This window comes from Oncorhynchus masou, chromosome 24 (genome assembly GCF_036934945.1).
Source record: "Oncorhynchus masou masou isolate Uvic2021 chromosome 24, UVic_Omas_1.1, whole genome shotgun sequence".
Taxonomy (NCBI): Eukaryota; Metazoa; Chordata; class Actinopteri; order Salmoniformes; family Salmonidae; genus Oncorhynchus; species Oncorhynchus masou.
This window is the reverse complement of record NC_088235.1, coordinates 95,535,383-95,562,680: the sequence shown is the minus strand read 5'-3', so window position 1 is coordinate 95,562,680 and position 27,298 is coordinate 95,535,383. Positions and strand designations below refer to the sequence as shown.

General features: G+C 49.7%; 1 pseudogene; it reads right to left on the bottom strand.

Moving 5' to 3' along the window:
- LOC135511487 (KICSTOR complex protein SZT2-like) overlaps positions 1 to 27,298 on the bottom strand; it is a 141,157-nt pseudogene that overhangs the window by 77,871 nt on the left and 35,988 nt on the right.

Here is a 27,298-nt window from a genome sequence, read left to right as displayed (position 1 = left end):
GTCGCCAAACTGGCTCCAGGACATCTACAAGACCTTGCTAGGTAAAGTCCCCCCTTATCTCAGCTCGCTGGTCACCATAGCAGCACCCACCTGTAGCACGCGCTCCAGCCGGTATATCTCTCTGGTCACCCCCAAAACCAATTCTTCCTGTGGCCGCCTCTCCTTCCAGTTCTCTGCTGCCAATGACTGGAACGAACTACAAAAATCTCTGAAACTGGAAACATTTATCTCCCTCACTAGCTTTAAGCACCAGCTGTCAGAGCAGCTCACAGATTACTGTACCTGTACATAGCCCATCTATAATTTTGCCCAAACAACTACCTCTCCCCCTACTGTATTTATTTATTTTGCTCCTTTGCACCCCATTATTTTTATTTCTACTTTGCACATTCTTCCACTGCAAATATACCATTCCAGTGTTTTACTTGCTATATTGTATTTACTTCGCCACCATGGCCTTTTTTGCCTTTACCTCCCTTATCTCACCTCATTTGCTCACATCGTATATAGACTTATTTTTCTACTGTATTATTGACTGTATGTTTGTTTTCCTCCATGTGTAACTCTGTGTTGTTGTATGTGTCGAACTGCTTTGCTTTATCTTGGCCAGGTCGCAATTGTAAATGAGAACTTGTTCTCAACTTGCCTACCTGGTTAAATAAAGGTGAAATAAAAAATAAATAGGAGTTGGCTATATAGCACAAACAGATCTGGGACCAGGCTAGTGCAGACTGCAGAACACAAGGCCCAACAGATTTAAACAGCTCAGGTCGTGGGCCTCTGATTGCTAACCCTACACAAATACATAATGATTCACTAGATTACCACACTTGCTTGCTTTGTCACATAAAGTGAAATTAGACGAACAATTAGGATTTTCGCATTCAGGAAAGGGCGGAGCGATTACTGCTCACTACTGTGTAGTGTGCCCCGTAACAATCTCTTCTTTCATCATGAAGTGCTTTGAGAGACTAGTCGAGGACCATATCACCTCCACCCTAGACCTTCACCTCCTTCTGACACCCTAGACCCACTCCAATTTGCTTACCGCCCCAACAGGTCCACAGAAGACGCAATCACAACCACACTGCACACTGCCCTAACCCATCTGGACAAGAGGAATACCTATGTGAGAATGCTGTTCATTGTCTACAGCTCAGAATAACACCATAGGACGCTCCAAACTCGTCATCAAGTTCAAGACCCTGTGTCTCGACCCCGCCCTGTGCAATTGGGTACTGGACTTCCTGATGGGCCGCCCCCAAGTGGCGAGGGTAGGTAACAACATCTCCACATCCCAGTGTTGATCCACAAGGGTGCGTTCTGATCCCTCTCCTGTACTCCCTGTTCACCCACGACTGCATAGCCATGCACGCCTCCAACTCAATCATCACGTTTGCAGACGACACTACAGTGGTAGGCTTGATTACCAACAACGACGAGACGGCCTACAGGGAGGTGGTGAGGGACCTCAGAGTGTGGCGTCAGGAGTATAACCTCACACTAAACGTCAACAAAAACAAAGGAGATTATCATGGACTTCAGGAAACAGCAGAGTGAGCACCCCCCTATCCACATCGACGGGACAGTAGTGGAGAGGGTAGTAAGTTTTAAGTTTCTCGGCGTACACATCACGGACAAACTGAATTGGTCCACCCACACAGACAGCATTGTGAAGAAGGCGCAGCAGCGCCTCCTCAACCTCAGGAGGCTGAAGAAATTTGTCACCAAAAGCACTGAAACTTTTACAGATGTACAAATCAAGAGCATCCTGTCGGGCTGTATCACCGCCTGGTACGGCAACTGCTCCACCCACAACCACAAGGCTCTCCAGAGGGTAGTGAGGTTTGCACAACGCATCACCGGGGGCAAACTACCCGCCCTCCAGGAAACCTACACCACCCGATGTCACAGGAAGACCATAAAGATCATGAAGGACATCAACCACCCGAGCCACTGCCTGTTCATTATATATCTTTATGTACATATTCTTCATCCCTTTACACTTGTGCGTATAAGGTAGTTGTGAAATTGTTAGGTTAGATTATTCGTTGGTTATTACTGCATTGTCGGAACTAGAAGCACAAGCATTTCGCTACACTCACATTAACATCTGCTAACCATGTGTATGTGACAAATAAAAGTTGATTTGATAGAAGAAATCAACAATGCAGCACATAATAGAAAACCAATTTTATGATACTGTTCAAGAAAAATACACAGCAACAACTCCACCAATGGTTTCTCTGGCTACCCTGGCAGGGTCATGTTCATCGGTACTAAACAGAGAGGTATTATCTGAAAGTCTTTTATGAAACAATACTTTTCATTTTCCGTTGCAAAACATTTTGCTACAATTTGCCCTAATGAACAGGACCCTGATCTCTAGAGAAAACCTACCGGGCTTTACCTGAGCTGAGGTAGTTGGAGTCCACCTTAATGACAGTTGTCAGGGTGTCAAACTGCTCTGGCTGTAGGAGGATGCTGGAGGGATCTCCTCTGGGTGGTGTGGTGCAGTTGTGGGCAAGAACCTGCAGGGGGCATCCTTGAGTGTCTATGAACAGCGCGATACAGGCAATACCTGAAGGGAACAGGTGAAATGTGGAGGACAGTGTAATATACTTACTACAGGATGAATAGAGAAGACATGAGTCCTCCAACTACAAGGTGGTGCTCTGTTTCATGGTCCTTCGAGCCAGATAGTCATTTTTGTTCATTTACAATGACCTTGATTATGTTTTATATCTAAACTCAAAAAAATTACTTCAAGTGCAATTAAGTGCAGTTTTGAAACGACAACGATTGTGTGCACCATTATAAAACATGGAAAGATTCTCCATAGATTCTGTCTGATATTGTTTTGCATTAAAAGATAAACTACAGTATAAATCCAAACCATGACCTTCCTACTACAAGTAAGTTGATGTTCCATCCCAACACATAAACCCAGAGCGCCTTGTCTTCTGATTCTCACCAAAGCCGTGCTTCAGCCTCACCTCATTAATCCTGCACCATACAGACAGGCATTCCTCACCCACACAGGACACCGGTGTTAAATAATATTACAGTTGATCTGCCCGGCCCATGTTTGGTTTGATATGGCTCTGAGCATGCACCATTAGTGGGGATAGAGGCATGCGTGGTGTAGTGATGTGCTCGTGTACCTAGAAGCCTGGCGTGCTGAAGACAGACATGTATTACAGAAATGACCTGGAATAAATCATCAAAACAGACACAGCCATCTCTTCTACAACCCCCTGTGCTGGGCTGAGCTTCACACTGCCTGCGTATCTGCCTATTGCAGTCAGCCAGTCAACAAACCCGCCACATGTCATTCTCAAACCACTAAACCCACTTATCATGTTACTGTTTCTCTCCAGAAGGTTTGGCTACTGGTAATACTATGCGTTTCTGCATTCTGATGACTGAAAGAGTCTGTCGGAGCGAGGGACTTGATGTGCTTGCCCTTTGTGTTTTGCTTTGGTTACTTTAGCAGGGTCTGACAGGACGTTTTTTGCGAGTCTCTCCCTCACACACACCTCAGCAAGAGTCCATTTGGGCTCAGCAGTCTCTCCATCCGTACCATCGCAGTGGCTTTACTCTGACAGGCTGTGTCCCAAAAGGCCCATAGGGCTCTGGTAGAAAGTAGTGCACTACAGTACGTTCTGAAAGTTTTCAGACCCCTTGACTTTTCCCACATTTTGTTACGTTACAGCTTTATTCTAAAAGAGATTAAATACATTTTTTCCCCCACATTAATCTACACACAATACCCCACAATGACAAAAGCAACAACAAAAATACATTTTTGCAAATGTATTAAAAATAAAAAACAGAAATATCACATTTACATAAGTATTTAGACACTTTGCTATGAGACTCGAAATTGAGTTCAGGTGCATCCTGTTTCCATTGATCATCCTTGAGATGTTTCTACAACTTGATTGGAGTCCACCTGTGGTAAATTCAATTGATTGGACATGATTTGAAAAGGCACATGACAACCCGCTTGGAGTCTTCCAAAAGGCACCTAAAGACTCTCAGACCATGAGAAACAAGATTCTCTGGTCTGATGAAACCAAGATTGAACTCTTTGCCTGAATGCCAAGCATCACGTCTGGAGGAAACCTGGCACCACCCCTACGGTGAAGCATGATGGTGGCGGCATCATGCTGTGGGGATGTTCTTCAGCAGCAGGGACTAGAAGACTAGTCAGGACCAAAGGAAAGATGAGCGGGACACAGCACAGAGAGATTCTTGATAAAAAACTACTTCAGAGCACTCAGGACCTCAGACTGGGGTGAAGGTTCACCTTCCAACAGGAAAACGACCCTAAGCACACAGCCAAGACAATGCAGGAGTGGCTTCGGGACAAGGCCCTAAATGTCCTTCGGCGACCCTAAGCACACAGCCAAGACAATGCTGGTCTCTGAAGTCTCTGAAAGTTCTTGAGTAGCCCAGCCAGAGCCTGGACTTGAACCCGATCTAATATCTCTGGAGAGACTTGAAAATAGCTGTGCAGCTACACTCCCCATCCAATCTGACAGAGCTTGAGAGGATCTGCAGAGAAGAATCAGAGAAACTTCCAAAATACAGGTGTGCCAAGCATGTAGTGTCATACCCAAGAAGAATTAAGGCTGTAATCGCTGCCAAAGGTGCTTCAACAAAGTACTGAGTAAAGGGTCTAAAAATTTATGTAAATGTGATATTTCAGTTTAGTATGTTTTATACATTTGCTAACATTTAAAAAAAATGTTTTTCCTTTGTCATTATGGGGTTTTGTGTAGATTGATGAGGGGGACGAATGATTTAATCCATTTTAATTTGTGGAAAAAGTCATGGGGTTTGCATACTTTCTGAATGTACTGTACAGTTGAAGTCGGAAGTTTACATACACTTAGGTTGGAGTCATTAAAACTCATTTTTCAACTACTGTTTTGGCAAGTCCGTTAGGACATCTACTTTGTGTATGACACAAGACATTTTTCCAACAAATGTTCACAGACAGATTATTTCACTTATAATTCACTGTTTCACAATTCCAGTGGGTCAGAAATGTACATACACTAAGTTGACTGTGCCTTTGAACAGCTTGGAAAATTCCAGAAAATGATGTCATGGCTTTAGAAGCTTCTGATAGGCTAATTGACATCATTTGAGTCAATTGGAGGTGTATCTGTGAATCTATTTCGAGGCCTACCTTCAAACTTAGTGCCTCTTTGCTTGACATCAGGGGAAAATGAAAAAAAAAATCAGCCAAGACCTCAGAAAAATAATTGTAGACCTCCACAGGTATGGTTGATCCTTGGGAGCAATTTCCAAACGCCTGAAGGTACCACGTTCATCTGTACAAACAATAGTAAGCAAGTATAAACACCATGGGACCATGCAGCCGTCATACCGGTCAGGAAGGAGACACGTTCTGTCTCCTAGAGATGAACGTACTTTGGTGTGAACAGTGCAAATCAATCCCAGAACAACAGCAAAGGACCTTGTGAAGATGCTGGAGGAAACAGGTACAAAAGTATCTATATTCACAGTAAAACGAGTCCTATATCGACATAACCTGAAAGGCCGCTCAGCAAGGGAGAAGCCACTGCTCCATAACCTCCATTAAAAAAAGACAGACTACGGTTTGCAACTGCACATGGGACAAAGATCGTACTGGTCTGATGAAACAAAAATAGAACCTTTTGGCCATAATGACCATCGTTATGTTTGGAGGAAAAAGGGGAATGCTTGCAAGCCAAAGAACACCATCCCAACCATGAAGCACGGGGAGTCAGCATCAAGTTGTCGGGTTGCTTTGCTGCAGGAGGGACTGGTGCACTTCACAAAATAAATGTCAACATGAGGGAGGACAATTATGTGGATATATTGACGCAACATCAGTCAGGCAGTTAAAGCTTGGTCTCAAATGGGTCTTCCAAATGGACAATGACCCCAAGCATACTTCCAAAGTTGTGGCAAAATGGCTTAAGGACAACAAAGTCAAGGTATTGGAGTGGCCATCACAAAGCCCTGACCTTAATCCTATTTAAAATCTGTGGGCAGAACTTTAAAAGTGTGTGCGAGCAAGGAGGCCTACAAACCTCACTCAGTTACACCAGCTCTGTCAGGAGGAATGGGCCAAAATTCACCCAACTTATTGTTGGAAGTTTGTGGAAGGCTACCCGAAACGTTTGACCCAACCTAAACAATTTAAAAGCAATGCTGCCAAATACTAATTGAGTGTATGTAAACTTCTGACCCACTGGGAATGTGATGAAAGAAATAAAAGCTGAAATAAATCATTCTCTCTACTATTATCCTGACATTTCACATTCTTAAAATAAAGTGCTGATCCTAACGGACCTAAGACAGGGAATTTTCACCACGATTAAATGTCAGGAATTGTGAAAAACTGAGTTTAAATGTATTTGGCTAAGGTGTATGTAAACTTCTGACTTCAACTGTATATAGGGTATAGGGTTCCATTTGGGATGCAGCCTCTGACAAGGTGTCCAGATTCCGTGACGGCTGCCCACAAGGTGTACTTGATTATACTCATAATACCATAGGCCTACTGGTAAAATCCATGAGGGGGTACTTTTCAAAACGAATAGAACTCCACAGTTCTAAAGATACCCATATTTCCTAAAGAAAGGTTGACATAAGACTAGACCATTCTTAACTCTACTCAACAGAATTATTCCACTATGCATGAGTACATTGCAGTAACTCTGTGTTTAGTCAGCCTATATCTCTCATGGGAATAGTCTCTTCAGCCGTAAATATCACTGCCTAATCGGAAAACCATTAAATTAACTGGATGCTATTAAAACGAATGCACACATTATTTTGCTTGATTATTTTCCATTTCATTTCTTATTGAGCAGCATCTCTTCATAGGCTAGAGAAGCCATTATAACCGAGACCAAAGCCAGTTAAACACACACATTAAAGCTTTAATGCAGCAACATACTACTACTGGACTACATGAAAGAAAGACCATGCAACACAGCCTGAGCCCACCTACAGTGTCCATCTGAAGTGGAGGGGGGCGAGAGAGAGAGACAGAGAGAGAGAGAGAGAGAGAGAGAGAGAGAGAGACACACACACACGTCACTCTGCATGCCACTTAAAAAGTAATGCAAGGAGCATAGGGTTACTGGACATAACATTCCGGTCCACATTAAAGACTACTGCTGTTGAAGTACAGCCAATTTACTTGCAAAGAGACAATCTACCTAAAGATTAAAGCACTGCCAAATGAAGCAATAGGTACAGTAAGATGAAGCAAGAGCAAGAAGCACACCCAGCCAGCCAGGCCAGTAGATGGCGCTATTGTGCACAGGACAGGCTACAGAGTGGGAGCAAAGGTTGCTAAAGGTTCATGACACCTGATACCTTGGAACTGAGAGGGTGGGCAGAGGTGCTGAATGAGGTCCGACATGGTACCTGAGTCAGACAGACAGGCAGAGACAGACAGACATACCCTTAATACATTACCTTCTGCTATCAGATACAGTGCCTTCAGAAAGTATTCATACCCCTTGACTTATTTCACATTTGGATTAAATAGATTACATTTTCTAACCCCATAATGACAAAGTAAAAACATGTTTTTAGAAGAAAAAATTTGATTCACTGAAAATTAAACAGAAATATCTAATTTACATAAGTATTCACACCCCTGAGTCAATACTTTGTAGAAGCACCTAAGGCAGCGATTACAGCTGTGAATCTTTCTGGGTAAGTCTCTAAGAGCACGATTATGACCTGAGTGAAGCGTGCGTAAATGGAATGTAAATTCCCTTTTTATACACCTCTCTCTGTGCACATTCTGATGAATTTAAGCATGAGAATAGTGTGCTATTCACTAGCTATTCGTTTTGGGTGGAGATTGAATAAATGAAGGTATGGAGGAGGTGTGTCTACAGATATGATGTATTCTGACCTTGACTTAATTCACTCATAAGATCTAATGAATTAATCTAGTGACCCTACCGGCTCCAAGAGGAAAAGGCATCTACTTTATTTTTTCCCGATATAAATAACACCATTCTTCATGCACTGTCATTTCAACTTGATAAGAGCTAGGTAAAATAGTCATCTGTTTGGATAAGGGAATTGCAAATATACATGACACTTGTTTTAGAAATTTGACACCTTATCATTGCTGGAGACAAAGGTGTAACCAGCCATGTGGCAGCAAACTGATTCACATCAACTCTCCCACAATAAAGTTTATGAAATGCTGTGCCATTACGCAGAATTTTAATTGTATAGCTTTTTAATAACTTGCAGGGATGGGCACTATCGAATGTCTTAATTATAGGCTACCCAGACTTACTCTCTCCTGTCACTATCACGGTAAATTTTATCCAATATCAGCATTGACTGTCAGTAGGCCTAACACATTATTCAACTGACAATTTACTGTTTGCTCCCTTCAGTTGGTATAACCTACATTATCATTCCATTTAATTACATTGTTTAGTTTACCTTAATTTGCTTAATCTGTAAATGCCATTACAGCCATGTGGTTGATGTTGAGGAACATTGACAGTTGATAATATAAAAATAACCTGTAGACTAATTCAATCGTTACGGAGCGGAGCACAGACCAAAAGCCATAACAGGTTGAACACGACACATGGTGAAATACTTGGCTGTTTCGTCACACAGTTCCATGGTTAGAGCAGGCAATAGATGAGGGTATAGCCTACTGTTGTACACTATTCTCCCTATTCTAATTATATATGTACACTAATCTTACAACATTACCATGGGTTGAAGAACTGAATGTGGCAATTTTCAGAATGAATCAATCCACCATTTTCTTTCTTCCATGCGTAAAGGCTCTCAAACCTGTTTATGATTCAAAAATACTTTTCTAACCCTAAATAATCTACAAGATCATAGTATTTTTTACATCTACCAATTGGTGCTGAAACAGACACAAAAAATGCATATGTTTAGATGGGTTTCTTTAATTGATGCCTAATATTCTGAACCCGATCTCTCAATATATTTTATTGAGTCAGTCGACAGAAATCAAACTAAAAATGTACTCTGTATTTAAAGGGATGGCTTAAGATAAATGTACTGAAAACCCTTTTGAATGAAAACTCCAAAACAACAAAAATCTGTTGGCCAGCAAGTGGGAGGGTTTTGTCAGTGGTTGAATTACATTTGTTCAGTGTGCGCAAGGGAACCACGCAGGTAAAGCCCGTTACACACCTTCATACTGTAAGTCTGAATACCATCTACTGATAAATGCATAGGAAAGGCGTGTGTAAGAAAGGCGTTATTTCCTAAAATCAGAATCGGGCCCTAAGAGCTTTTCCACACCTGGATTGTGCAGCTTTGGAACATTATCTTTTAAAAATTCTTCAAACTCTGTGAAATTGGTTGTTGATCATTTTCACTGTCTTCTTGGTAAGCAAGGTTATTATCCTGCCGAAAGGAGAATTAAACTCCAAGTGTCTGGTGGAAAGCAGACTGACCAGGTTTTCCTCTAGGATAGTTTTTAAAATATATACAGTATATATATATATTTCACCTTTATTTAACCAGGTAGTCTAGTTGAGAACAAGTCCTCATTTACAACTGCAACCTGGTCAAGAATAAAGCAAATCAGTTTTTTTTGTGTGCATTTTTTGCAGTTTTACTTTAGTGCCTTGTTGTAAACAGGATGCAAGTTTGGGAATATGTTTTATTCTCTACAGGCTTCCTTCTTTTCAATCTGTCATTTAGGTTAGTATTGTGGAGTAACTACAATATTATTGATCCATCCTCAGTTTTCTCCTATCACAGCCATTCAACTCTGTAACTGTTTTAAAAAGTCACCATTGGCCTCATGGTGAAATCGTTGAGTTTCCTTTCCCCCTGCCACCTGAGTTAGGAAGAACGCATGTATCTTTGCAGTAATTGTGTTTCTTGATACACCATCCAATGTGTAATTAATAACTGAATCATTAAATGGATATTCAAATGTAGTGTTTTATTATACATATTTGTCTTTTTTCCCCCCCATCTACCAATAGGTGCCCTTCTTGCGAGACATTGGAAAACCTCCCTGGTCTTTGTGGTTGAATCTGTGTTTGAAATTCACTGCTTGACTGAGGAACCTTAATTATAATTGTATGTGTGGGGTACAGAGATGAAGTAATCATAAAAACCATCATGTTAAAACACTATTATTGCACACAGAGTGAGTCCATGCAACATGTATTTTTTATTGAACCTTTATTAAACTAGGCAAGACAGTTAAGAAAAAAATGTTATGACGACTTAGGAACAGCCTAGTGGGTTACCTGCCTTCTTCAGGGGCTGAACAGAGTTCATGGACTCGATCTTACAACCTTCCGGTTACTAGTCCAATGCTCTAACCACTAGGCTACCTGCCACCCCTACATGTTAAGCACATTTTACTCCTGAACTTATTAGGTTTGCCATAATAAAAGTGGTTGAATACTATTAATTAGTATACATTTCTAAAAACATAGTCCACTTTGACATTATGAGGTATTGTGTGACAAAATCCCTTTAATGCAACAAAATGTGAAAAAAGTTAAGGGGTGTGAATACTTTCTGAAGGCACTGTATGCTATGAGAGGTGTTTCTTATCAGCTCCTTCTGAAAGCCAGATGGTGCATCAGCTGCGAAAGAAATGTATGGTAATTTGCAAACTGTGTACTAAGTAGTGTAAACTGAAGAAACTGCTGAGGAGTGAGGGGACTCAGTGGAACAGCATCAGAACATCATCTCTAATTAGGGTCGCAAAGGGTTCCACTAACTTTCCCAAAATTCACAGGTTTTCCACAAATACTGCAAAGAGGATTTCAGGTTCCCTGCTTTTTTTTACAACCCTAGCTCTAATTGATCTACAATTTAACTCAAATGTCCAGAAGACCCTCTGCTGGGCCTCCACTGGTGTAGCTCTGGTCCAGGGTGTTAGTGAGGCTTGAAGGAAGGCTCAGCATTAACGAGCCACATTTATGCCCTGGACAAGAGCTAGCCTGGCACTTCAACTCCTGAACTCCCTTTACCCATGGTCATTGCTACTATTTTAGCACATACAGTATGAGTTATAATATGCGTTGTTTGTCACAGGGCCTTGGTGCACAGCTATTAGTAAGAGGAAAATGTCTCTTTCTGCATTCTGCAATAAAACTCTATTAGCTCTCTGAGATGGAATCACTGAAGCAGTCCTTGGTATTCAAGCACAGTAAACGTGTATTTTAGGCTCAGAGTTTGACAAGATTAATGTGGCAAACAGTTTCTTAATTAGCTGGCAATGGAATACAACAGTGCAAGACTAAACACCTTCCAGCTCTGCCAAAAACTTCCCTAACTGTCTGAGTAGCAGTCTGCACCTGACATAATTATGTCACGCTGGGCAGGGATCAAGTAATTCAAATAACTTAAGCACCTTGTTGTGCAAGTCTTCAAATTAATGAGATGAAATCAGAGCTTCCCTTCACAGCAATTAAAAATAAGTGAGACTGCATGGGAAATGAATGCAAGGCCTGGGTTGTGTACATCCCAAATGGCACCCTATTCCAATTATAGTGCACTAGTTTTGATGGGCTCTGGTCAAAAGTAGTGCACTTTATAGGAAAATAGTTTTCCATTTGGGACACATATTGGAGAGAAAAAAGCCTCTTCAATGAACATCAGCCTTGGTACTTTGATTCTGACACTACAGAAAGAGGTCAGTTTAAGTGAGATATCAGCAGCTATTAAATTCCACTGGTTTTATACATGATTTATAGCAACAGGAATGCTGTGGGGATAATATAAGTAAAAAACAGAATTCATTACAATGTAGCTGTCAACAAACTACATAATGAACAGGACAACTGTCTTACTATAGGCTAATCATAACCGGAGTACTGGCCCCAGTGTTGAGGATCAGCGGGGTGGAGATGTTGTTACCTACCTTCACCACCTGGGGGCGGCCCGTCAGGAAGTCCAGTACCCAGTTGCACAAGGCGGGGTTGAGACCCAGGGTCTCGAGCTTCATGACGAGTTTGGAGGGTACTATGGTGTTAAATGCTGAGCTGTAGTCGATGAAAAGCATTCTCACATAGGTATTCATCTTGTCCAGATGGGTTAGGGCAGTGTGCAGTGCGGTTGCGATTGCGTCGTCTATGGACCTATTGGGGCAGTAAGCAAATTGGGTGTCAGGTAGGGTGGAGGTGATATGGTCCTAGGTCCTTGACTAGCCTCTCAAAGCACTTCATGATGACGGAAGTGAGTGCTACTGGACGGTAGTCGTTTAGCTCAGTTACCTTAGCTTTCTTGGGAACAGGAACAATGGTGGCCCTCTTGAAGCATGTAGTGACAGCAGACTGGGATAAGGATTGATTGAATATGTCCGTAAACACATCAGCCAGCTGGTCTGCGCATGCTCTACGCACGCTCGCCGTATGGGCCTGCAGCCTTGCGAGAGTTAACACGTTTAAATGTTTTGCTCAAGTCTGCTGCAGTGAAGGAGAGTCCGCAGGATTTGGTAGTGGGCCGTGTCAGAGGCACTGTATTGTCCTCAAAGCGAGCAAAGAAGTTATTTAGTCTGTCTGGGAGCAAGACATCCTGGTCCGTGAAGGGGCTGGTTTTCTTTTTGTAATCCGTGATTGACTGTTGACCCTGCCACATACCTCGTGTCTGAGCCGTTGAATTGCAACTCTACTTTGTCTCTATACTGGCGCTTAGCTTGTTTGATTGCCTTGCGGAGGGAATAGCTACACTGTTTGTATTCGGTCATGTTTCCGGCCACCTTGCCCTGGTTAAAAGCAGTGGTTTGCACTTTCAGTTTCGCACGAATGCTGCCATCAATCCACGGTTTCTGGTTTGGGAATGTTTTAATAGTTGCTGTGGGTACAACATTGCCGATGCACTTTCTAATGAACTCGCTCACCAAATCAGCGTATTCGTCAATGTTGTTGTTGGACGCAATGCGGAACATATCCCAATCCACGTGATCGAAGCAGTCTTGAAGGGTGGAATCAGATTGGTCGGACCAGCGTTGAACAACTGGAGTACTGTCTTACTATAGGCTAACCATAACTGAAGTACTGTCTTACTATAGGCTAATCATAACTTGACCCAGAAAATTTAAAAAACTAATCGGCCTATATCGGATCTTCCATTCCTCTCAGAAGTTGTAGAAAAAGCTGTTGCGCAGCAACTCAATGCCTTCCTGAAGACAAACAATGTATACGAAATGCTTCAGTCTGGTTTTAGACCCCATCATAGCACTGAGACTGCACTTGTGAAGGTGGGAAATTACCTTTTAATGGCGTCAGACCGAGGCTCTGCATCTGTCCTCGTGCTCCTAGACCTTAGTGCTGCTTTTTTTACATTTATTTTTTTACCTTTATTTTACTAGGCAAGTCAGTTAAGAACAAATTCTTATTTTCAATGATGGCCTAGGAACAGTGGGTTAACTGCCTGTTCAGGGGCAGAACGACAGATTTTGTACCTTGTCAGCGCAAGCGATAGAGAGCGAGACAGAGAGAGCGAAGAGACAGAGAGAGCGAGACAGAGAGAGAGCGAGACAGAGAGAGCGAGCGAGACAGAGAGTGAGCCAGACAGAGAGAGCGAGACAGAGCGAGACAGAGATAGCGCGAGACAGAGAGAGCGAGTGAGACAGAGAGAGCGCGAGAGAGAGTGAGCGAGACAGAGAGAGTGAGCGAGACAGAGAGAGTGAGCGAGACAGAGAGAGTGAGCGAGACAGAGAGAGTGAGCGAGACAGAGAGAACGAGAGCGAGCGAGCGAGACAGAGAACGAGAGCGAGCAAGCGAGACAGAGAACGAGAGCGAGCGAGCGAGACAGAGAACGAGAGCGAGCGAGCGAGACAGAGAAAGCGAGCAAGAGCGAGCGAGCAAGAGCGAGCGAGACAGAGAGAGCGAGCGAAAGCGAGCGAGACAGAGAGAGCGAGCGAGACAGAGAGAGCGAGCCAGAGACAGCGCGGGCGAGAGAGCGCGCGAGAGAGCGTGCGAGAGAGAGCGAGACAGAGAGCGAGACAGAGAGCGAGACAGAGAGCGAGCCAGAGAGAGCGAGATCGAGCGAGATCGAGCGAGACAGAGAGAGCGAGCGAGCGAGAGCAGAAGAGCAGAAGGGTCGAGACAGAGCGAGACAGAGAGAGCGAGCGAGACAGAGAGAGCGAGCGAGACAGAGACAGCGCGGGCGAGAGAGCGCGCGCGAGAGAGCGTGCGAGAGAGAGCGAGACAGAGAGCAAGACAGAGAGCAAGACAGAGAGCAAGACAGAGAGCGAGCCAGAGAGAGCGAGAGCGAACAAGAGAGAGCGAGATCGAGCGAGATCGAGCGAGACAGAGAGAGCGAGCGAGAGGGGGCAAGCAAGACAGAGAGAGCGAGTGAGACAGAGAGAGCGAGCGAGACAGAGAGAGCGAGCGAGACAGAGAGCGAGCGAGACAGAGAGAAGCGAGCGAGACAGAGAGCGAGCGAGACAGAGAGAGCGAGCGAGACAGAGAGAGCGCGAGACAGAGAGAGCGAGACAGAGGATAGCAAGCGATAGACAGAGCGAGACAGACAGAGCGAGCGAGCAGCGAGCGAGACAGAGAGAGAGCGAGCGAGACAGAGAGAGCGCGAGCGATAGAGAGCGAGACAGAGAGAGAGGACAGAGAAAGCGAGACAGAGAGAGCGAGCGAGACAGAGAGAGCGAGCGAGACAGAGAGAGCGAGACAGAGAGAGCGAGACAGAGACAGAGCGAGTGAGACAGAGAGAGCGCGAGAGAAAGTGAGCGAGACAGAGAGAGTGAGCGAGACAGAGAGTGAGCGAGACAGACAAGCGAGAGCGAGACAGAGAGAGAGAGAGAAAGCGAGACAGAGAGCGAGACAAGAGAGAGAGCAAGACAGAGAGAGCAAGAGCGAGACAGAGACAGAGAGCGAGACAGAGAGCGCGAGACAGAGATAACGAGCGAGACAGAGAGAGCGCAAGCGATAGTGAGCGAGACAGAGAGAGCGAGCGAGACAGAGAGAGCGAGCAGAGCGAGCGAGACAGAGAGAGAGCGAGCGAGACAGAGAGAGCGAGACGAGACAGAGAGAGCGAGACAGAGCGAGCGAGACAGAGAGAGCGAAGCGAGACAGAGAGAGCGAGACAGAGCGAGACAGAGACAAGACGAGATAGTGAGCGAGAGACAGAGAGAGCGAGCGAGACAGAGAAAGCGGCGAGAAGCGAGCGAGACAGAGAGAGCGAGCGAGACAGAGAGAGCAATAAAAAGCGAGACAGAGAGCGAGACAGAGAGAGCGAGCGAGACAGAGAGAGCGAGCGAGACAGCGGAGAGGCGGCAAGCAAGACAGAGAAGCGAGTGAGACAGAGAGCGAGACAGAGACAGAAGAGCGAGCGAGAAAGCGGCGAGACAGAGAGAGCGAGACAGACAGAGAGAGCGAGACAGAGAGAGCGAGACAGAGACAGAGACAGCGAGCGAGACAGAGAGCAAGCGAGACAGAGAGAGCGCAAAGCGAGACAGAGATAGCGAGCGAGACAGAGAAGCAGAGCGAGACAAAGCGAGACAGAGAGAGCGAGGCGAGACAAAGAGACAGCGGCGAGACAGAGAGGGCGAGCGAGACAGAGAGAGCAAAACAGAGATAGAGAGCGAGACAGAGAGAGCGAGAGAGAGAGAGAGAGCGAGACAGAGAGAGCTATGGATAGAGAGAGAGCGAGACAGAGATAGCGAGCGAGACAGGGATAGCGAGACAGAGACAGGGATAGCGAGACAGAGCGAGACAGGGATAGCGAGCGAGACAGAGAGAGCGAGCGAGACAGAGAGAGCGAGCGAGACAGAGAGAGCGAGACAAAGAGAGCGAGACAAAGAGAGCGTGAGACCGAGAAAGCGAGACAGACAGAGAGAGCGAGACAGACAGAGAGAGCGAGACAGACAGAGAGAGCGAGACAGACAGAGAGAGCGAACCAGACAGAGAGTGAGCGAGCGAGAGAGAACGAGAGCGAGCGAGACAGAGAAAGCGTGCAAGAGCGAGCGAGCAAGAGCGAGCGAAAGCGAGCGAGAGCGAGACAGAGAGAGCGAGACAGACAGAGAGAGCGAGCCAGAGACAGCGCGGGCGAGAGAGCGCGCGCGAGAGAGCGAGACAGAGAGCAAGACAGAGAGCAAGACAGAGAGCGAGCCAGAGAGAGCGACAGCGAACAAGAGAGAGCGAGATCGAGCGAGATCGAGCGAGACAGAGAGAGCCAGCGAGACAGAGAGCGAGCGAGACAGAGAGACAGAGCGAGAGCGAGAGAGAGGGGGCAAGCGAGACAGAGAGAGCGAGTGAGACAGAGAGCGAGCGAGACAGAGAGAGCGAGCGAGACAGAGAGAGCGAGCGAGACAGAGAGAGCGAGCGAGACAGAGAGAGCGAGCGAGACAGAGAGAGCGAGACAGAGAGAGCGAGCGAGCGCGAGCAAGCAAGACAGAGAGAGCGCGAGCGAGACAGAGAGAGCAAAACAGAGATCGAGAGCGAGACAGAGAGAGCGAGAGAGAGAGAGCGAGACAGAGCGAGCTATGGATAGAGAGAGAGCGAGACAGAGATAGCGAGCGAGACAGGGATAGGGAGCGAGACAGGGATAGCGAGCGAGACAGAGAGAGCGAGCGAGACAGAGAGAGCGAGCGAGACAGAGAGAGCGAGCGAGACAGAGAGAGCGAGACAAAGAGAGAGAGACAAAGAGAGTGTGAGACCGGGAAAGCGAGCGAGACAGAGAGCGCGAGGGAGACAGAGAGAGCGAGACAGACAGAGAGAGCGAGACAGACAGAGAGAGCGAGACAAAGAGAGCGAGACAAAGAGAGCGTGAGACCGAGAAAGCGAGACAGACAGAGAGAGCGAGACAGACAGAGAGAGCGAGACAGACAGAGAGAGCGAGACAGACAGAGAGAGCGAACCAGAGAGAGAGTGAGCGAGCGAGAGAGAACGAGAGCGAGCGAGCGAGACAGAGAAAGCGTGCAAGAGTGAGCGAGCAAGAGCGAGCGAAAGCGAGCGAGAGCGAGACAGAGAGAGCGAGACAGACAGAGAGAGCGAGCCAGAGACAGCGCGAGACAGAGAGCAGACAGAAGAGCGTGCGAGAGAGAGCGAGACAGAGAGCAAGACAGAGAGCGAGCCAGAGAGAGCGAGAGCGAACAAGAGAGAGCGAGATCGAGTGAGATCGAGCTAGACAGAGAGAGCGAGCGAGACAGAGAGAGCGAGCGAGAGCGAGACAGAGAGGGCCAAAGCGAGACAGAGCAAGAGACGAGTGAGACAGAAGCGAGCGAGACAGAGAGAGCAGCGAGACAGAGAGAGCAGCGAGACAGAGAGAGCGAGGCGAGACAGAGAGAGCGAGACAGAGACAGAGAGAGCGAGCGAGACAGAGAGAGCGAGACAGAGAGAGCGAGACAGAGAGAGCGAGCGAGACAGAGAGGCGAGACAGAGAGCGAGACAGAGACGCGATGAGAGCAGAGAGCGAGACAGAAGAGACGAGCGAGACAGAAGAGAGCAAAACAGAGATCGAGAGCGAGACAGAGAGAGCGAGAGAGAGAGAGCGAGACAGAGCGAGCTATGGATAGAGAGAGAGCGAGACAGAGATAGCGAGCGAGACAGGGATAGGGAGCGAGACAGGGATAGCGAGCGAGACAGAGAGAGCGAGCGAGACAGAGAGAGAGAGCGAGACAAAGAGAGCGAGACAAAGAGAGCGAGACAAAGAGAGCGTGAGACCGGGAAAGCGAGAGAGACAGAGAGCACGAGTGAGACAGAGAGAGCGAGACAGACAGAGAGAGCGAGACAGACAGAGAGAGCGAACCAGAGAGAGCGAGACAGAGAACGAACCAGAGAGAGCGAGACAGAGAGAACGAGACAGAGAGAGCGAGACAGAGAGAGCGAGCGAGACAGAGAGAGAGAGTGAGACAGAGAGAGAGAGTGAGACAGACAGAGAGAGAGCGAGACAGAGAGAGCGAGCGAGACAGAGAGAGCGAGCGAGACAGAGAGAGCGCGAGACAGAGAGAGCGAGACAGACAGAGAGAGCGAGACAGACAGAGAGAGCGAGACAGAGAGAGCGAGACAGAGAGAGAGAGCGAGACAGAGAGAGCGAGACAGAGAGAGCGAGACAGACAGAGAGAACGAGACGGAGAGAGAGCGAGACAGAGAGAGCGACAGCGAGACAGAGACAGAGAGATCAAGCGAGACAGAGAGAGTGAGCGAGACAGAGAGAGCGACGAGACAGAGAAGCGGCGAGACAGAGAATATTTTATAGCGAGACAGAGAAGCGTTACAAGACAGACAGAGAGAGCGGCGAGACAGAGAGCGAGCGAGACAGAGGAGCGAGCGAGACAGAGCAACGACGAGCGAGACAGAGAGAGCGAGCGAGACAGAGAGAGCGAGCGAGACAGAGAGAGCGAGGAGACAGAGAGAGCGAGACAGACAGAGAGAACGAGACAGACAGAGAGAGCGAGACAGACAGAGAGAGCGAGACAGACAGAGAGAGCGAGACAGACAGAGAGAGCGAGACAGACAGAGAGAGCGAGACAGACAGAGAGAGCGAACCAGAGAGAGCGAGACAGAGAGAACGAACCAGAGAGATCGAGACAGAGAGAAAGAGACAGAGAGAGCGAGACAGAGAGAGCGCGAGAGCGAGAGAGACAGACAGAGAGAGTGAGCGAGACAGAGAGAGAGAGCGAGACAGACAGAGAGAGCGAGACAGAGAGAGAGCGAGAGAGAGAGAGCCAGACAGAGAGACGAGACAGAGAAGAGCGAGACAGAGAGCGCGAGACAGAGAGAGCGAGACAGAGAGAGAGCAGAGACAAGCGAGAGACAGACACGAGACAGAGAGAGAACGAGACAGACAGAGAGAGCGAGACAGAGAGCGAGCGAGACAGAGAGAGCAAAGCGAGACAGAGAGAGCGCGAGAGCAGAGCGAGACAGAGAGCGAGACAGAGAGAGCGAGACAGAGAGCGAGACAGAAGAGCGAGACAGAGAGAGCGAGACAGAGAGAGCGAGACAGAGAGCGAGACAGACAGAGAGAGCGAGACAGACAGAGCGAGACAGACAGAGCGAGACAGACGAGACAGAGCAAGACAGAGAGCGAGACAGAGAGAGCGAGACAGCGAGACAGCGAGACAGAGAGAGCGAGACAGAGAGCGAGACAGAAGAGCGAGACAGAGAGAGCAAGAGCGAGACAGACAGAGAGCAAGAGCGAGACAGAGAGAGCAAGAGCGAGACAGAGAGAGCGAGACAGAGAGAGCGAGAGCGAGACAGAGAGAGCGAGACAGAGAGAGCGAGACAGAGAGAGCGAGACAGAGAGAGCGAGCGAGACAGAGAGAGCGAGACAGACAGAGCGAGACAGACAGAGAGAGCGAGACAGAGAGAGCGAGACAGAGAGAGCAAGAGCGAGACAGAAGAGAGCGAGACAGAGAGAGCGAGACAGGGAGAGCGCGAGACAGAGAGAACGAGCGAGACAGAGAGAACAGAAGCGAGACAGAGACAGAGCGAGACGAGCAGAGACAGAGAGAGCGAGAGCGAGACAGAGAGAGCGAGAGCGAGACAAGCGAGACAGAGAGAACGAGCGAGACAGAGAGAGAACGAGCGAGACAGAGAAGCGCGAGACGATAGTGAGCGAGACAGAGAGAGCGCGAGCGATAGTGAGCGAGACAGAGAGAGCGAGCGAGACAGAGAGAGCGAGACAGACAGAGAGAGCGAGACAGACAGAGAGAGCGAGACAGACAGAGAGAGCGAGACAGACAGAGAGAGCAAGAGCGAGACAGAAGAGAGCGAGACAGAGAGAGCGAGACAGAGCGAGACAGGGAGAGCGCGAGACAGAGAGAACGAGCGAGAAAGAGAGAACGAGCGAGACAGAGACAGAGCGGCGAACGAGCGAGACAGGAGCGCGAGCGATAGTGAGCGAGACAGAGAGAGCAGAGCGAGACAGAGAGAGCGCGAGACGATAGTGAGCGAGACAGAGACAGCAAAACGAGCGAGACAGAGAGCGAGCGAAAGAGACAGAGCGAGACAGAGAGCTGAGCGATAGTGAAGACAGAGAAGCGAGACAGACAGAAAGCGAGACAGACAGAGAGCGAGACAGAGAGAGAGCGAGACAGAGAGAGAGCGAGACAGAGAGAGCAAGAGCGAGACAGAGAGAGCAAGAGCGAGACAGAGAGAGCAAGAGCGAGACAGAGAGAGCAAGAGCGAGACAGAGAGAGCGCGAGCGATAGTGAGCGAGACAGAGAGAGCGCGAGCGATAGTGAGCGAGACAGAGAGAGCGAGCGAGACAGAGAGAGCGAGACAGACAGAGAGAGCGAGACAGACAGAGAGAGCGAGACAGACAGAGAGAGCGAGACAGAGAGAGCAAGAGCGAGACAGAAGAGAGCGAGACAGAGAGAGCGAGACAGAGCGAGACAGGGAGAGCGCGAGACAGAGAGAACGAGCGAGACAGAGCGAACGAGCGAGACAGAGAGAACGAGCGAGACAGAGAGAGCGAGAGCGATAGTGAGCGAGACAGAGAATTGCGAGACGAGACAGAAGCGAGACGAGACAGAGCGAGACAGAGAGCGCGAGCGATAGTGAGCGAGACAGAGAGAGCGAGACAGACAGAGAGAGCGAGACAGACAGAGAGCGAGACAGAGAGAGAGCGAGACAGAGCGAGAGCGAGACAGAGAGAGCAAGAGCGAGACAGAGAGAGCAAGAGCGAGACAGAGAGAGCAAGAGCGAGACAGAGAGAGCGAGACAGAGAGAGCGAGACAGAGAGAGCGAGACAGAGAGCGAGCCAGACAGAGAGAGCGAGCCAGACAGAGAGAGCGAGCCAGACACAGAGAGACAGAGAGAGACAGAGCGAGACAGAGAGAGCGCGAGAGAGAGTGAGCGAGACAGAGAGAGTGAGCGAGACAGAAAGAGTGAGCAAGACAGAAAGTGTGAGCGAGACAGAGAGAGCGAAAGCGAGACAGAGCGAGACAGAGATAGCGCGAGACAGAGAGAGGAAGACAGAGAGAGCAAGACAGAGAGAGCAAGACAGAGAGAGCGAGACAGAGCGAGCGAGACAGAGAGAGCGAGTGAGACAGAGAGAGCGAGGAGAGACAGAGAGAGTGAGCGAGACAGAGAGAGCGAGACAGAGACAGCGAGACAGAGAGCGAGACAGAGATAGCGAGCGAGACAGAGAGAGACAGAGCGAGACAGAGACAGCGAGCGAGACAGAGAGAGCGAGACAGACAGAGAGAGCGAGACAGACAGAGACAGAGCGAGACAGACAGAGAGAGCGAGACAGACAGAGAGAGCGAGACAGACAGAGCGGGACAAAGAGAGCGTGAGACAGAGAGAGCGAACGAGACAGAGACAGAGCGAGACAGAGAGAGCGAAGAGCGAGACAGAGGGAGCGAGACAGACAGAGCGGGACAAAGAGAGCGTGAGACAGAGAGAGCGAACGAGACAGAGAGAGAGCGAGACAGAGAGAGCAAGAGCGAGACAGATGGAGCGAGACAGAGGGAGCGAGACAGAGAGAGCGAGCGAGACAGAGAGTGAGCCAGACAGAGGGAGCGAGAGCGAAACAGAGTGAGACAGAGATAGCGCGAGAGAGAGTGAGCGAGACAGAGAGAGTGAGCGAGACAGAGAGAGCGCGAGCGATAGAGAGCGAGACAGAGAGAGCGAGAGCGAGACAGAGAGAGCGAGCCAGAGAGAGCGAGCCAGACAGAGAGAGCGAGCCAGACAGAGAGAGCGAGCCAGACAGAGAGAGCGAGCCAGACAGAGAGAGAGCGAGACAGAGAGAGCGAGCCAGACAGAGAGAGCGAGCCAGACAGAGAGCGAGCCAGACAGACAGAGCGAGACAGAGCGAGACAGAGCGAGAGACAGAGCGAGCGCGAGACAGAGAGAGCGAGACAGAGAGAGTGAGCGAGACAGAAAGAGTGAGCGAGACAGAAAGAGAGCGAGACAGAGAGAGAGACAGAGAGCGAGACAGAGAGCGAGACAGAGATAGCGCGAGACAGAGAGAGGAAGACAGAGAGAGCAAGACAGAGAGCAAGACAGAGAGAGCAAGACAGAGAGAGCGAGACAGAGACAGACAGAGCGAGCGAGACAGAGCGAGAGCGAGACAGAGAGAGTGAAGACAGACAGAGCGAGACAGAGACAGAGCGAGACAGAGAGAGCGAGACAGAGAGAGCAAGACAGAGAGAGCAAGACAGAGAGAGCAAGACAGAGAGCAAGCAGAGACAAGACAGAGAGAGCAAGACAGAGAGAGCGAGACAGAGACAGAGCGAGACAGAGAGAGACGAGCGAGACAGAGAGCGAGAGCGAGACAGAGAGAGCGAGCGAGACAGAGAGAGCGAGCGAGACAGAGAGAGCGAGCGAGACAGAGAGAGAGCGAGACAGCGAGACAGAGAGCGAGCGAGCCAGAGAGAGCGAGAGCGAGACAGAGAGAGCGAGCGAGACAGAGAGAGCGAGACAGAGAGAGCGAGTGAGACAGAGAGAGCGAGCGAGACAGAGAGAGCGAGCGAGAGCGAGCGAGAGGGGGCAAGCGAGACAGAGAGAGCGAGTGAGACAGAGAGCGAGCGAGACAGAGAGAGCGAGCGAGACAGAGAGAGCGAGCGAGACAGAGAGAGCGAGCGAGACAGAGAGAGCGAGCGAGACAGAGAGAGCGAGCGAGACAGAGAGAGCGAGACAGACAGAGAGAACGAGACAGACAGAGAGAGCGAGACAGACAGAGAGAGCGAACCAGAGAGAGCGAGACAGAGAGAACGAACCAGAGAGAGCGAGACAGAGAGAAAGAGACAGAGAGAGAGAGACAGAGAGAGAGAGCGAGACAGACAGAGAGCGAGACAGAGAGAGAGCGAGACAGAGAGAGAGAGCGAGACAGACAGAGAGAGCGAACCAGAGAGAGCGAGACAGAGAGAACGAGACAGAGAGAGCGCGAGAGCGAGCGAGACAGAGAGCGAGCGAGACAGAGAGCGAGCGAGACAGAGAGAGCGAGACAGAGAGAGCGAGACAGAGAGAGCGAGACAGACAGAGAGAGCAAGACAGACAGAGCGAGACAGAGAGAGCGAGACAGAGAGAGCGAGACAGAGAGAGCGAGACAGAGAGAGCGAGACAGAGAGAGCAAGAGCGAGACAGAGAGAGCAAGAGCGAGACAGAGAGAGCGAGACAGAGAGAGCAAGAGCGAGACAGAGAGAGCAAGAGCGAGACAGAGAGAGTGAGACAGACAGAGAGAGCGAGACAGAGAGAGCGAGACAGAGAGAGCGAGACAGAGAGAGCGAGACAGAGAGAGCGAGACAGAGAGAGCAAGACAGAGAGAGCAAGAGCGAGACAGAAGAGAGCGAGACAGAGAGAGCGAGACAGGGAGAGCGCGAGACAGAGAGAACGAGCGAGACAGAGAGAACGAGCGAGACAGAGAGAACGAGCGAGACAGAGAGAACGAGCGAGACAGAGAGAACGAGCGAGACAGAGAGAACGAGCGAGACAGAGAGAGCGAGAGCGAGATCGAGACAGAGAGAGCGAGACAGAGAGATCGAGACAGAGAGAGCGAGACAGAGAGATCGAGACAGAGAGAGCGAGACAGAGAGAGCGAGAGCGAGACAGAGAGAGAGCGAGACAAGCGAGACAGAGCGAGCGAGACGAGAGAGAGAGCGAGACAGAGAGAGCGAGACAGAGAGAGCGAGACAGAGAGAGCGAGACGAGAGTGAGCGAGACAGAGAGAGCGCGAGACAGAGACAGAGAGAGCGAGACAGACAGAGAGAGCGAGACAGACAGAGAGAGCGAGACAGAGAGAGAGAGCGAGACAGAGAGAGAGAGAGCGAGACAGACAGAGACAGAGACAGAGCGAGACAGAGAGACGAGCGAGACAGAGAGAGCGAGCGAGACAGAGAGAGCGAGCGATAGTGAGCGAGACAGAGAGAGAGCGAGCGAGACAGAGCGAGACAGAGAGAGCGAGCGAGACAGAGAGAGCGAGACGTGAGAAGACAGAGAGAGCGAGACAGACAGAGAGAGAGCGAGACAGAGAGAGCGAGACGAGACAGAGAGAGAGCGAGACAGAGAGAGCGAGACAGAGAGAGCGAGACAGAGTGAGACAGAGACAGAGAGAGCGCGAGACAGAGAGAGCGAGCGAGACAGAGAGAGCGAGCGAGACAGACAGAGAACGAGCGAGACAGAGAGAGCGCGAAGATAGTGAGCGAGACAGAGAGAGAGCGAGACAGAGAGAGCGAGACAGAGCGAGACAGAGCGAGACAGAGAGCGAGACAGAGAGAGCGAGACAGACAGAGAGAGCGAGACAGACAGAGAGCGAGACAGAGAGAGCGAGACAGAGCGAGAGCGAGACAGAGAGAGCAAGAGCGAGACAGAGAGCAAGAGCGAGACAGAGAGAGCAAGAGCGAGACAGAGAGAGCAAGAGCGAGACAGAGAGAGCGAGACAGAGAGAGCGAGACAGAGAGAGCGAGAGCGAGAGTGAGACAGAGAGAGCGAGACAGAGAGAGCGAGACAGAGAGAGCGAGACAGAGAGCGAGCCAGACAGAGAGAGCGAGCCAGACACAGAGAGACAGAGAGAGACAGAGCGAGACAGAGAGAGCGCGAGAGAGAGTGAGCGAGACAGAGAGAGTGAGCGAGACAGAAAGAGTGAGCAAGACAGAAAGTGTGAGCAAGACAGAGAGAGCGAAAGCGAGACAGAGCGAGACAGAGATAGCGCAAGACAGAGAGAGGAAGACAGAGAGAGCAAGACAGAGAGAGCAAGACAGAGAGAGTGAGACAGAGCGAGCGAGACAGAGAGAGCGAGGAGAGACAGAGAGAGCGAGCAGAGACAGAGAGAGCGAGCGAGACAGAGAGAGCGAGCGAGACAGAGAGAGCGAGCGAGACAGAGAGAGCGAGCGAGACAGAGAGAGCGAGCGAGACAGAGAGAGCGAGAGAGACAGAGAGAGCGAGACAGACAGAGAGAGCGAGACAGACAGAGAGAGCGAGACAGACAGAGAGAGCGAGACAGAGAGAGCGAGACAGACAGAGAGAGCGAGACAGACAGAGAGAGCGAGACAGACAGAGCGGGACAAAGAGAGCGTGAGACAGAGAGAGCGAACGAGACAGAGAGAGAGCGAGACAGAGAGAGCAAGAGCGAGACAGAGGGAGCGAGACAGACAGAGCGGGACAAAGAGAGCGTGAGACAGAGAGAGCGAACGAGACAGAGAGAGAGCGAGACAGAGAGAGCAAGAGCGAGACAGATGGAGCAAGACAGAGGGAGCGAGACAGAGAGAGCGAGCGAGACAGAGAGTGAGCCAGACAGAGGGAGCGAGAGCGAAACAGAGTGAGACAGAGATAGCGCGAGACAGAGATAGTGAGCGAGACAGAGAGAGAGCGAGACCGAGCGACAGAGAGAGCGAGACAGAGAGAGAGCGAGACAGAGAGAGCAAGAGCGAGACAGAGGGAGCGAGACAGACAGAGCGGGATAAAGAGAGCGTGAGACAGAGAGAGCGAACGAGACAGAGAGAGAGCGAGACAGAGAGAGCAAGAGCGAGACAGATGGAGCGAGACAGAGGGAGCGAGACAGAGAGAGCGAGCGAGACAGAGAGTGAGCCAGACAGAGGGAGCGAGAGCGAAACAGAGTGAGACAGAGATAGCGCGAGAGAGAGTGAGCGAGACAGAGAGAGTGAGCGAGACAGAGAGAGCGCGACGAGAGAGAGCGAGACAGAGAGAGAGAGACAGAGAGATCAAAGAGACAGAGAGAGTGAGACAGAGAGAGAGCGAGACAGAGAGAGAGCGAGACAGAGAGAGCGAGAGCGAGACAGAGAGAGCGAGACAGAGAGAGCGAGACAGAGAGAGCGAGAGCGAGACAGAGAGAGCGAGCCAGAGAGAGCGAGAGAGAGCGAGACAGAGCGAGACAGAGAGAGCGAGCCAGACAGAGAGAGCGAGCCAGACAGAGAGAGCGAGCCAGACAGACAGAGCGAGCCAGACAGAGAGAGCGAGCCAGACAGAGAGAGCGAGCCAGACAGAGAGTGCGAGCCAGACAGAGAGAGCGAGCCAGAGCGAGACAGAGCGAGACAGAGCGAGACAGAGCGAGACAGAGCGAGACAGAGAGAGTGAGCGACACAGAGAGAGTGAGCCGAGACAGAAAGAGTGAGTGAGACAGAGAAGTGTGAGCGAGACAGAGAGAGCGAAAGCGAGACAGAGCGAGACAGAGATAGCGCGAGACAGAGAGAGGAAGACAGAGAGAGCAAGACAGAGAGAGCAAGACAGAGAGCAAGACAGAGAGAGCAAGACAGAGCGAGCGAGACAGAGAGAGCGAGTGAGACAGAGAGAGTGAAAGCGAGACAGAGCGAGACAGAGATAGCGCGAGACAGAGAGAGCAAGACAGAGAGAGCAAGACAGAGAGAGCAAGACAGAGAGAGCAAGACAGAGAGAGCAAGACAGAGAGAGCAAGACAGAGAGCAAGACAGAGAGCGAGACAGAGACAGAGACAGAGACAGACAGAGAGACAGAGACAGAGCGAGACAGAGACAGAGAGAGCGAGTGAGACAGAGAGAGTGAAAGCGAGACAGAGCGAGACAGAGATAGCGCGAGACAGAGAGAGGAAGACAGAGAGAGGAAGACAGAGAGAGCAAGACAGAGAGAGCAAGACAGAGAGAGCAAGACAGAGAGAGCAAGACAGAGAGAGCAAGACAGAGAGCAAGACAGAGAGCAAGACAGAGAGAGCAAGACAGAGAGAGCAAGACAGAGAGAGCGAGACAGAGCGAGCGAGACAGAGAGAGCGAGCGAGACAGAGAGAGCGAGCGAGACAGAGAGAGCGAGCGAGACAGAGAGAGCGAGACAGAGAGAGCGAGACAGAGAGAGCAAGACAGAGAGAGCGAGACAGAGAGAGAGAGCGAGACAGACAGAGAGAGCGAGACAGACAGAGAGAGCGAGACAGACAGAGAGAGCGAGACAGACAGAGAGAGCGAGCGAGACAGAGAGAGCGAGACAGACAGAGAGAGCGAGACAGACAGAGAGAGCGAGACAGACAGAGAGAGCGAGACAGACAGAGCGGGACAAAGAGAGCGTGAGACAGAGAGAGCGAACGAGACAGAGAGAGAGCGAGACAGAGAGAGCAAGAGCGAGACAGAGGGAGCGAGACAGAGGGAGCGAGACAGAGGGAGCGAGCGAGACAGAGAGTGAGCCAGACAGAGGGAGCGAGAGCGAAACAGAGTGAGACAGAGATAGCGCGAGACAGAGATAGTGAGCGAGACAGAGAGCGAGACAGAGAGAGTGAGCGAGACAGAGAGAGCGCGAGCGAGAGAGAGCGAGACAAAGAGAGCAAAGAGACAGAGAGAGCGAGACAGAGAGAGAGCGAGAGAGAGACAGAGAGAGCGAGACAGAGAGTGAGCCAGACAGAGATAGCGCGA